This window comes from Protopterus annectens, chromosome 2.part1, assembly GCF_019279795.1.
Source record: "Protopterus annectens isolate FY-2018-M chromosome 2.part1, PAN1.0, whole genome shotgun sequence".
In the NCBI taxonomy this organism is placed as follows: Eukaryota; Metazoa; Chordata; order Ceratodontiformes; family Protopteridae; genus Protopterus; species Protopterus annectens.
Window position 1 is genome coordinate 921,914,653 of NC_056729.1, and position 13,157 is coordinate 921,927,809.

The window sequence follows — 13,157 nt, forward strand, 5'->3', positions numbered from 1 at the left end:
ACCCAGACCAAAATACAAAAGGCAGGGAGTAGCCATATTCATCAAGGATACCCACACCTCCAGGTTAGTGGCACAGCACGATGCTTCAGAGATCATCCACGTGCAACTAACAATGGGCAAAACTGCTATTCAAATTATAGCTTGCTACAGATCACCCACCATGTCCCAGGACCCCCACTCTGCATTCCTGGAAACACTGGGAAACATAAAGGTTCTACCAAAGACCCTGATGTTGGGTGATTTCAATTACCCAAACATTAACTGGGAGAACTACTCAAATTCAAACTCCCTTGCCCAACATTTCCTAGAATTTATAAACTCAAATGCCCTGGATCAACTGGTCAACGCCCCCACCAGAGGTGACAACATACTGAACCTGGTCATCACCAACATGGGTGACCGGTGTTCCACACTGGACATCAACTCCTTGTTGGTAAGATCTGACTATAAACTAATCACTCTGGAAATCCATATTCCGCCACCACCCCTGGTCAAAGAAACCACCGTGAAAAACTTTTCAAAAGCAAACTTCACGTTATTTAAGACTGAGGTGGGAAGTTTCAAAGCCCCCATGCTAAAGGATAATGCTGTCCAAGCTGCAAAATCCTTTACTAATGCACTCTATGGGCACCTACAAGAATGTATAGATCATGCTATCCCAAACAAAACCAAGACTCATTCCTCCAAGAAAAGGAAACCAGTCTGGTGGACCCCTGCCATAAACACGCTATACAATAGAAGGAGGAAACTAGTACAGAAAAGAGTAAAATCCCAAGAAGGGAAGACATCCCTGATCAGTATCAGCAAGAAACTACATTCCATCATAAAATCATCCAAGGCTAGCTTCGAAAGAAAAATTGCCATGGACTCCAAAGATAACCACAAGGCATTCTTTAGCTATGTCAAGAATCTAAGTGGCAATTCTCAGATCTGCTCGGAGTTTGTGCAGAATGGCACAAAATACACTGAACCGACCAATATAGCCAACATCCTGGCAGACAGGTTCAGTGCAAACTTCACCCCACTCTCACCCCCAAAAGGGCCCATAACTATACCAGAAGAATGTAGTGCCCCTGAATTCACAGACACTCAGGCTAAAACAGCCCTCTCCAAAGCCAAAAACACAACATCAATAGGACCAGACCGTGTCCCAGGCTGTGTCCTACACATGCTCAAAGATAAACTAACCCCTCACCTAAACACACTGTTTAAACTCAACTTCTCCACAGGCTATGTGCCCACAGAGTGGCATACAGCAACAGTTATTCCACTCCACAAAGGTGGAACCACAACAGACCCCAGGAACTATCACCCTATAAGCCTGGCTAGCTTGGTCTGCAAAGCTATGGAGTGCATTATCATGGATCTCATTAACAGAGACATTGGGAACCTCCAAACACTGGACCCTACCCAGTTCGGCTTTGTTAAGGGCAGATCATGCCTCCAAAACCTGGTGGACTTCTTTGAGACAGTTACCAAGTCTATAGACAAAGGAAAGGTGGTCCATACAGCCTACCTAGACCTCACAAGGGCCTTCGACACCATTCCCCACTCAGGTATTATAGACAAGCTCACCAGCCTGAATATGAACCCCTACGCCACGAGATGGGTTGCCAACTGATTCATGGACAGAACCCACATGTTAAGAACTGTGGGAGCTAGGTCTGACTCTAAACCAGTTACAAGTGGCATACCCCAGAGCTCAGTCCTAGGACCCCTCCTGTTTGGCATATACTTCTCAGAGGTACAGGTAAGCACATGAGGAATTTGGCAGACCAAGTTCGCAGATTACTGCAAACTAGGGGCTATAATTGACTCCCTGGCTGACACAGACATCCTCCAAAGGGGTCTCACTGAGACAGATACCTGGTGTCAAAACCATGGCCTCAAACTAAATGCCAAAATGTGCATAGTCATCCCCTTTGGAAAAAACAAAGTACCCACAAACTATCACATAGGTGGTAGCCCCCTAAATACGGAAGACGTAATAAGGGATCTGGGGACCCAAGTAGATAGTAACCTCTCCTTTGATAATCACATTGCCAAAGTGGTTAGAAAATCCTTCTATGTGGCCCACTTAATCACAAAAGGGTTTGCATCCAGATCAAAAGAGGTCATTGGGTCCCTCTACGCATCACTCATCAAACCCATGATAGAGTACAATGCCCCATTTGAGATGTAACTTACAAGACACATACGACAACTGGAAAGACCACAGAAGTACCTCACCGAGTGGATCACTGGCCTCAAGCAGATGCCCTATGCAGCTTGACTGAAAAAACTCCAGCTGTACTTGGTTGCATACTGCCTACTCAGAGGTGATCTCTGCCTGACATACAAGGCCAGGTCCAACCCAGAAATGATGGACATGCTCCACCTAAAGAAAACCATATCCCCTTGAGCCACACTCTTCAGGAATTTAAACCTCACCACAACAATAAATAGGATGTGCTGGAGGGATAGATTCCTGTCCCAGAGACTTCCCATGCTCTGGAATAAGATTCCAATTTATATTAGGCAGAGGTCCGCGCTAACCCTATTCAAGAGAAACCTTGACAAGTGGATGGGAAACAGAAAGTTTACCCCAGGGATCACTTCAATGGCTCTGCTGGACAGAGGCACAGGGAACTAATCTAAGGGGGTGGCGAAAGCCAACACATTCCAGCTCGGCTTATAAATGCCTTTGGGCAGATAGCCTAGTATCTACCTATGAACCTATACACATATATATATATATATATATATATATATATATATATATATATATATATATACTATAAATTACATATGTTTACAGATAGTATTATTTATATTGTTAACTTAACAAATAAGTATAGTTTTTGATATTTCTGTAAATATGCCAAAAGATAAGTATTCAGAAAAAAAAAATGCACTGTGTCACATGAAAGCTAAGGTATGGCTGAACAAAGTGATTGGACATTATATGTCTGGGTTGTACAGGTTCTAGGAATTGTATCATTGTTTGTGAAACTACAGAGAAAAAAAACATAGGTTAGTATGTAAGTACTACACTAGCTGCCCTTGTGGGTCATTTTAAGCCTAGCCAATTTTGCTCACAGGTTACAACCAAATGCTGTACATTGTGTTTATTAGATAACACCTTAACCAGTATACCACACCCATTCCCTGGATTCAAACCCTTAATCACATGAGTTCTTTATCGAAACTCACTGCACTTACATATTGTACCACAAAGATAAGCTGGTTTGTGTTATTATAATACAGAGCAGTACTGCAGTAATTTTGCTATAACAAAACATTGCATTTAAATAATTCCCGATCATTCACTACAGTACTTACACCACCAGCTTTCATATTTGCTAGCACAAGGTTTATTTGTAACCAGAATAAACACACCACAAGAAAACAACCACCGAACAGGAGAACAATATCCAAAATGCAAGCAACAACCACGTTGTATCAAAAGGCCGAAAGCCAAGTTTAATGTGTAGTTTCAATTAGTAAAACGTTGACCTAGGTTTCATCTCAGCATAAAGACTTCCTCAGAACAAAATACACAAATACAACACTCCCTTATATATCCACCCACTTCCTAATTAATCAATTAAAACCAGCCTAGGTCAACATTTTACTAATTGAAACTACACATTAAACTTGGCTTTCAGCCTTTTGATACAAGGTTTATTTGTCCTTGATGTGCTGGTATTTTCTTTTTCATAGGTTCATCAGTTTGTAGGTGTTTACTAGGCTAATGACAACAAGGGCCTTTATAAGCCTAGCCATGCATCCCAAATCTCTGATGAGTTCTGATACCCTTGATAAGTGTAAGCATGGGCCTGGGAGATGAACCATTTACAGGTTACCTGTTTGCATCAGAGACATAGGTGCCAAACCAGGGATGAAAGTCTGGTTTCCCATCCAATTGTCCAAGCTGCACTTGAATTGGATTATGGAGGAACTCTGCTTCACATGGATGGAGAACCTGTTCCATAGTCTGCGTAGTCTCTGGGATACATACCTATCTCTCCACCAGGTCCTATTTATATCACAGGCAAGGTTTAAGTCTTTAGAATGGGTAATTCTGGTAGTGTTTGCTTTGTGGATATGCAGGAGGTCCATCAAACTGTGGTCTGACAATGCCCTGTATGCCAGGCATAGATCTCCCCCTCAAAGCCTGGAGACAGAGATATGGGGGGGGGGCCTTGAGGCGGGGTCTGCATAGGACATATTACTTATGCTCTGTGTAGTGAGTGAGAGGAACCTGTGGATGTTCCAGTTGTTATGCCTAGTAAAGGTACCTAGTAAGGGACAACTGTACTCAATAGGTCTGATGAATGTCTGATTAGTGGAAAAAAACTTTCTTTGGAACTGACACTTTGGACTTTTTGTTTTGTTTGCACAACATAGAATGATTTCCTCACCACTGTAGACACATGATGATCAAAGCCTAGATTACTATCTATGTGTGTACCTAAGTCCCTGACTCCTGGGTCAACTCTAAGGGGTGCTTTGTCAATATGATAGTTACCAGGGATGGATGACTTCCCAAAGGATACTATTATGCATTTCTTGGCATTTAATTTTAGTCCATGACTCTGACACCAGTTGTTTGTCTGCGTCAGCCCCTCCTGGAGAACATTTGTGTTAGTGTGAGATTCAGTGACAGCTCCTACTTTGCAATCATCTGCAAATTTAGCCAGCCAGAGACCACTGACATTGGCATTAACTTCTGAGAAGTAAATGCCAAAAAGGAGTGGTCCAAGAAGAGACTCCACTTGTGACTGGCCTCTTTGTAGAGGTGGACTCCCCAATTCTAACTTCCTGGGTCTTGTCTGTCAGCCAGTTGGCTATCCACTGGATGACAGATTTGTACCTAACCTCTTGAGTCTGTCAACAATGCTGAGTGGGGTATTGTGTCAAATGCCTTGGCCAGGTTAAGGTAGGCAGTGTGAACAATTTTGCCCTCATCCATTGCTTTGGTGACCTTCTCAAAGAAGTCCACCAGGTTGAGTAGGCATGATCTGCCCTTTATGAAACCAAACTGGTTTGGGTCCAGTGTCTGGAGGTTTACTATATCTCTGTTGATCATCTCCATGATAATTCTTTCCATGACTTTACATACAAGACTAGTGAGACTTATGGGTCTATAGTTTCCAGGGTCTGTAGATGGCCCACCTTTCTGCAGAGGGATGACTTGCCTTTTTCCATTCATGAGGCCCAAACCTGTTTGCAGACTACAGTTAAATATTAATTTCAGAGGCCCTGATAGATCATGTTTCATGCTATTTCGAAGGCATCCTGGGATATTGTCTGGGCCCATTGATGCAGTGTTCTTGGTCTTAGAGAGAGCATTAAGGACCTGTTACTTAGTGATAGTAGGGGGAGTTATATTTGATGATATTTCCTGAGGGAAGGTTGAGGGAGAGAGAGGAGTAAAGTTGGAGCTGAATTTATCAGCCAGGAGGTTTGCTATATCTTCTGGCTCAGTATAGGTGGTTCTATTTACAATGAGCTCTGCACACAATTGAGTATTGCCTTTGAGGTTGCAGACATAGCTAACGAATGCTTTGTGGTTGTTCTTGGCCTGGGAGGCCAAACCTACCTCAAATTTGGTTTTGGTAGAAATTATTTGTCCTCTGAGTTCATGCAGTCATGGCTCTGACATTGTTCATGACAATGTGCTGATGGCACAGTGATTGGAAACCATAAGGCAAGCTGTAAAATAAATCATAATTTAAAGGGGCTACTCAGACTTCTGTGGCACCCTATTATTTCAGTGTAAACTTTAGTATTTTTCAGCAAATACAGGACAATTGATAGTTATGGTTGTAATAACTGCCAGTAATGAAAGTTGTGCAATGATTTATAAAGAATTCTGTACTGCCTTTCTTTTGGTTTCTTTCTGTTACTTGACTTTGCATGCAAGCATACCACAGTTCATTTAACTATTTATTGTAATTAACTTGTCTTATTACTGTATTGTACTGAGTACAATAAATACACAGAGACAAATGTTTCAGTTGATAGGCTATACTATTATATTCTCCTTCTGGTTCTACAAGCAAGCAATACAAATATGTCAGCTCTTTGTAGCAAATTCCCAAAGCTTGTTCTTATGCACTCATTTTTTATACCAAAGTCTGCTATGTTTTTCTCAGTCTGATGTATAACACTTTCTTTGTTTTTCTAATTTATCATGATTTGTCCTTGATTTTTTAAGTCCGGTGATCCAGGAAACTCAGTCTTGCATTATCTGAAACGTGGTGTTGCAGCACTATCTGTTCTGACTTTATCTTGCTTGAAGTTACATCGATATCCTTTCAGGTGCCATCTGAATAGTTATTTTTACAGACTTTGTTTCTCAATAACATACTACTTTGTATGGATGCCAAATTTAATTAGCTATGCCAGCACACTTACTACTTTTATTTTTCAGCATTTTATATTATTTCTAAATTAACCCCTTATATGTCAGATAATTTTTGCAGCTTTTTAGTCAAGCTAATAATGTAAGCAACAGTTTGAAAAGACAGTGTATACTAAACTCTTTCAGTTCCCCATTTTTTTATTTGTTTGAGGAACGGACTAAACTTCAGTTAAAGAAAAGACTGCATTTGTTTCATTAGCATTGCTATTTACAGCATTTATGACTTTGCTCATATTTACAATCATAACTTGTTGAGTTATTGCAACTCTCCGTAATCTGCAGCATATTAAACTATTGTAAGCTGTTATTATTATTATGACTCTTAAAACTATTAACACAGGATGTATTATCCAATTTAACAATTTAGTCCCAGATGATGACCCTGTAAACATGTCCCACTAATTATGGGCAGTGCCAGCTTCTGTTTTTGTCTTTTACTATTAACACTGGGTTATTTGAAACCATACATACAAACTGTGGTGCCACTTTAACAAACATTTTGAAATTTGAAAGCAGTATTTTCCATTTACACAACATTTTGTTTAATTTACAAATTTAGATACATTAGTACTAAATTGTAATCTGTCTATTAAAGATACTTGTGATGACTTACTAAATAGTAAGATTTTATTGTGCGTGTAAATGTACAATCTGTGAAATATTTTGTCGTACTAGTTTTCATACCAAGCTCTTTTAAAACTGCATTTGGTATCTTTACAACTTGGGGATGTAATATTGATGTGCAATATTGTTTTTTTGGTATTGTTGTCCTATCATGGTACAAGTGGATGGTATTTTTACCACTTGATCTGTATGAAGTACTGGCTTATTACCCAGAATGGTAAGTATTCCAACTCATAGTCCTTTTCCATGTATCTTTGTGCTATTTGTACAAATAAACAGAGTATTGGTAGAAATTATACCTGTTATTTCCCGTCAAATTTATTTTTATTTTTGTGTTATTATTAACACACTGTGACATTCTTTGTATGATGTCTTCCCTTGTCAGAATTGTTACATCTTTAGGGGGTAATGTACAGCATTTAATAGAGACTGAGCTGTTTACTGAAATGTTTATATCAGTCTTTGATTTTTTTTCTACCTTTATGTATGCCTGCCCTTGTTTAGCTAACCATGCAGTTACATTTGTGTTAAATGTTATTCTCCCAAAGGTACATGCTGTATGCTTTTTACAACTGAAATTGTCTTGTGATCTATTTTGTGTAGCATTTTCCCAACTTAGTGTCATTCGTGAAATGTTGTAATAAACAACGTCAATTCCCCTCTGTTTGGCATGTTACCAAAAGGAGTCCATTGAGTACAATACGTACAATAACAATCACGTTTTTCATGTTTATCAAAACTTGTTTGTCCTAACAACCTTTTTGGGAATACTTTTAACAAAGTTTGGAATTGCAATTTGGAATTTGCAACTATCAAAAATTGGAGCTTTTCTCCCCGGGCCTCCGCTGAAAAAGGACATGTATCCAGTCGGACCATCCCGGTTAACAAATGTAAAATAAAATAAAATAATAATAATAAACAATGCTTGGGATTCAGTCTTGTAGATTGTTTCTAAAAAAAAAACAGAAACAGAAACTTTATTGAGCATCTGCTCCTTCTTCTTTTAAAAGCAATGCATTTTGCTGCCGATCACTATAAACAATGACTCTCATTTGATCCCTGTGAACTAGCAAGGTCTTGTTCTTTTTACTCTATTTGACCTTATACACCAAAGACCCTATTTGTTCTGTTACTTAATCACACTGTTTTATGATGTCTTTTAACCATTTTTGATGTTGTGCTACCTTTAACAAAGGTCTGTTATGTCCAGTCTCTGGATCAGAAGGTAGTTGTGTGGGCATTTTTTTTTTTTTGCCTGTCATGATTTCAAATGGTGAAATCCCTGTCTTGCTGTTTGGGGTAGCTTTTACCCCCTAACAAAATTCCTGGCAAATGTTGAACGCATGTAGCATTTTTAACTAAGTTTTATTTATGAAATATTGTAATTCCATTTTGATGTTCAGAATGATGTAAATGAAATGCAGATGTCTGTGTTGAATGCTGCGTGGCTTGTCTCACAGCTGCATTTTTATTTATAGTCCTTGAAGCATGTTTCAGACACTGAACATTCAGCTTGTCTCAAGCTGTACCTGACTTTGTTACATTGCATGAATGAATGCTGCTTTATTTATTTGATTCCTTGCTTTTAGCTAAGACCATTTTAACTCTTTAATATATGTATGCTAGTAAAGAGAAATACATGTATTTGACTGACTATATTATTTTTACATATATTATAGCAACAGATGTGTATATACATCTAACTAGCAAATAGATGTGCACATGCATTTATACATTTTTAAACCTATCACTGTATAAATTCCCTCTGTTTTATTTTAAATACAGAACTGTTTATATTAGTAGAAACACATTGGGAAACAAAACCTTTTAACACAATGATGCCAACCATTACTATTAGAACTGGATGAATCTGAATATGACTCTATACAGTGATGTCTTATACAGTAATTTACTGACAATGCTTGAGGATTTTATTGCAAAGGCATTGCAGTCTTGTTTTTGAAAAAAAAAACATATGTCACAAATGTCAAGCTTTGACTTGTTACTATACATATAAATGAATTGAGAAGCAATTTTTGTGAACAGTTTAACCCTTGAATGCAAAATTGTCTATTTACATAGATAAACCATTTACCATATACTGTACAGAATACACCTGCTTGTACAGATTGTTTTTGCATTTGCATATATATATATATATATATATATATATATATATATATATATATATATATATATATATATATATATAGCTGTAATGTACACTCAGTCTAATTTACAAACCTAGCGTTAAACTGTAGCCTGCTAATTACATTACTTGAAACAGTAAAATGTATTTTTGGTATTAACACTTTGCTTGCAGTACTGTTTACACAATTTGTGTAAAATTGAAAGCATGCCATGTAGTATAATACATAATTTTATTTCAGTATTGTTTATTTACTTTATGCTGTGAGAATTGAATGTATGCTTGCCCTTTGGCTGTTACCTAGATGTGACACATTGGTCTTACACATTTGCTTTTTGATTTGTTTATTTTTATAAAGCTTTTGCTGTTGCCTATACTGTTAAAGTTGTAGTACTAGTAGCTATTTGTACCCTCCCTTTTTGTAAAGGGACCGGAATAATTTATTTTAACTGCTTACCATAGCCCGTGTACTGGCTGTACTCGGTGTAGTATCTACTTGCAAAAATTGTGATGTCTTATTAGAAAAATGTAAGACATTTGGCCTGACAACCAGTCTTGTCTCCTTGCCCTTATAGATTTCAGTACCAGTAACATTTTATGTCATGCAACATTTTTCGTAACTATCCATTCCAGCCTGAAAAGATTTGAGGTCACATTACTTTTTTTTCTTTCTGCGCATTTCAGACGCTTAACTCCTTTAGCACTTACTCGTACCTTCAGTCATTCGTTAAAATATTGTTGCAACTTGATATAAACATTCGTAATTTGCCTAAGTTTGCATAATAATGCTTTTGAATACTGTTTTAACTGGAGTCTTTGCTATTTGTGATGCTATCATACAATTACAAAATGTTGTAAGAAACAAAAGATACATTGACTTAACTAACACATGCTTAAAAGAGATATATTTACATGATTTACATTTGCTGCTGTCTGCCTTTTGCTGCACTTTAGTTGAAAAAGAAAATACGTGCTTAGCAGTCTATGACATCATGTCTTTACTCCATGTAACTACTCTCATTGGATTTGTATGCCCTAGAACTGTTTTGATATATGAAATGTTTTAAAATCGCCATTTAAGTGCCTTGCTTTAACTGAATGAAAGGTTTTTTTTGTACACCTAACCATTTTCTAAATGTAGAACAGCAGCACGTCGTAAATTATGTTTTATCAGCGTAGTTAACTGTTGCTGCTTTAACTCTTTACTAACCAGATTATATTTGTCAGTATTTTGGTCTGCTGACTCTTGTGCACTTTTGAAAAAGTGTTTGCATATGTTTTCTGAACTTTTTGAACTTACTCTGTCTGTCTTTTAGAAGTTTATTAAATCTTTTTGTCATTTCACCATGAACCTCGTTACTGCTATCTGGTTTGTAATCTGCAGTGGTTTTATGCCACTTTTGTCTAGCAAGATGTACAGAAGAGTCTGTAAATAACTGACTTGACTGATATTGTAACTCTGAAGTTAACATTTTACATGTGGTGACAGGACATAATGCATCTGGATGTTTACCATTACTTTTAAGACATAAACGTTTACTGTCATACCAATCATGTTGCTGTTTAAGATATCAGTCAAACATAATGCATTTACATAAAGCATTGACATCAACTTTACCTAGTAAAGTACTACATGTGCTACAGTATGTTTATACCAATGTTTAAATCCTGACCATACATGTGTTGGTCTGTCATTACTGTCTACCTGAAAGGTAGTCTTACATTTCTGTCTTATGGCATCCATGCTTGTAGAATGAGAAACAAAAAAAGAATTACCAGTTTCTGTGTAGAAGGTGGCCAAATCTTCCGTTGAGAAAGCGTGGAAAGTCCCTAGTTGATTCTCCCAAAAGGTGGTCAGACACAGCTGGCAGACTCAGCAGTGTGAATATACAGGACCTGTGGAATCTGCAGAGATGCACTGTTCTGCTACTGGATACTGTACAGAAGAAAGAGGCAAATGTTTGCACTGGAACTGAATGTACCAACTGAATAAAAATAATATGTAGTTGTTACAATAAGAAGCTATTCGGACCGTCAACAGTGGCTCGCCATTGAAGAATTCTGTACTGCCTTTCTGTTGGTTTCTTCTTGTTACTTGCCTTTGCATGCAAGCATACCACAGTTCATTTAACTATTTATTGTAATTAACTAGCCTTATTACTGTATTGTACTGAGTACAATAAATACACAGACATAAATGTTTCAGTTGACAGGCTATACTATTATATTCTTCTTTTCGTTCTACAAGCAAGCAATACAAATATGTCAGCTCTCTGTAGCAAATTCCCAAAGCTTGTTCATATGCACTCATTTTTATACCAAAGTCTGCTATGTTTTTCTCAGTCTGATGTATAACACTTTCTTTGTTTTTCTAATTTATCATGATTTGTCCTTGATTTTTTAAGTCTGGTGATCCAGGAAACTCAGTCTTGCATTATCTGAAACATGGTGTTGCAGCACTATCTGTTCTGACTTTATCTTGCTTGAAGTTACATCGATATCCTTTCAGGTGCCATCTGCGTAGCTATTTTTACGGACTTTGTTTCTCAATAACATACTCCTTTGCTTGGATGCCAAATCTAATTAGCTATGCCAGCACACTTACTACTTTTATTTTTCAGCGTTTTATATTATTTCTAAATTAACCCTTTATATGTCAGATAATTTTTGCAGCTTTTTATTCAAGCTAATAATGTAAGCAACAGTTTGAAAAGACAGTGTATACTAAATTCTTTCAATTTATACCCAGCTAGCTGAGATTGTTCACCTTCCTGATTAAACACATGAGCCTAGAAGGAATAAACACCTGCATAGTTCCATTGATGGCGACTATTATAGCTATTACACCATACAAAATATTGCATTATCCACATATGCATGGTTTTACTGGCCATGTGCAATTGCATGGGAAGTAGTAATCAGATTACCAAAATATTCAGGCTTTGTTTTCATCACTGTACATAATACTGATGGTGGATTTCTGTCATTTAGAAAGACAGACATTTTTTTTGTTGACTAGATTTTTTTGTTTCTGCATTGTCAACCATATTTTCCATGATAAAATACATGAATGATAAAGTTCCCAGAAATGAACAATAAGAGAGGCAACCATTACAATATACAAAATGTACATGGTTTATGCTTCTTCCAATTGTAGTCTTTCTGTATTTTAGTTGTGCAAGTTTCTTAGGGCTGTAGCGGTTCTTCACAGAACAAATGAGAAAAGGATCTATGCACTTTCCTTTCAAAGTCTAACTAGTGAGTTATGCAGTAATATCCTCCTGGATCTATGATTGATCCAGCTGTTTTGTAGTATTAACCTCCTGGGTCAAAGGCAGTTTGTATGTATTTGATTTGTTAATTTTGTCTTCATAACTCCCAGAATGGTATAATGATATTTTTGATACTGTGTGAGCTGTATATCTGCATATTATAACAGATTTTGGCCCACTGTGTTCATCACATCCTGTTTTTTGTTTGATCAGGCATCTTGTACTTTGCCCACTTGTCACACCTTTTGGAGAACAAAGATTTAAATATATGTAGAAGTAGTGAAAATGATGTGTGCATGAGAAATGAATCTGATAATATTGTGCTATGAGTGCTATTAACATCATTATTGTAATATAATAGATTAAATTGCATGACAGAGATGTTTCAAGTTTGATTGAAACACTAACAATGTAAACATAATGTAACATAAACAAATGCACCAGCGATTACCATTAGTCAAAATTAACATTTATCATCAGAAAAAAGTAATTGCAAATGTAAACCAATGGGCTACATTTGCGATTATGAAATGTAAAAGTAAAACAGAAAAACAGCTCTTTATAGCTCTGAACCCAACCCCTGGAAATTAAATATATTAACTCCTGAGTGGCAAAAACTTAAAAAAGAGCAAAAATCCTTGAATTATGTAATGGTCGATATAATGATCTTCGATTGTTACATAATTCGACAAACTGTACCAGT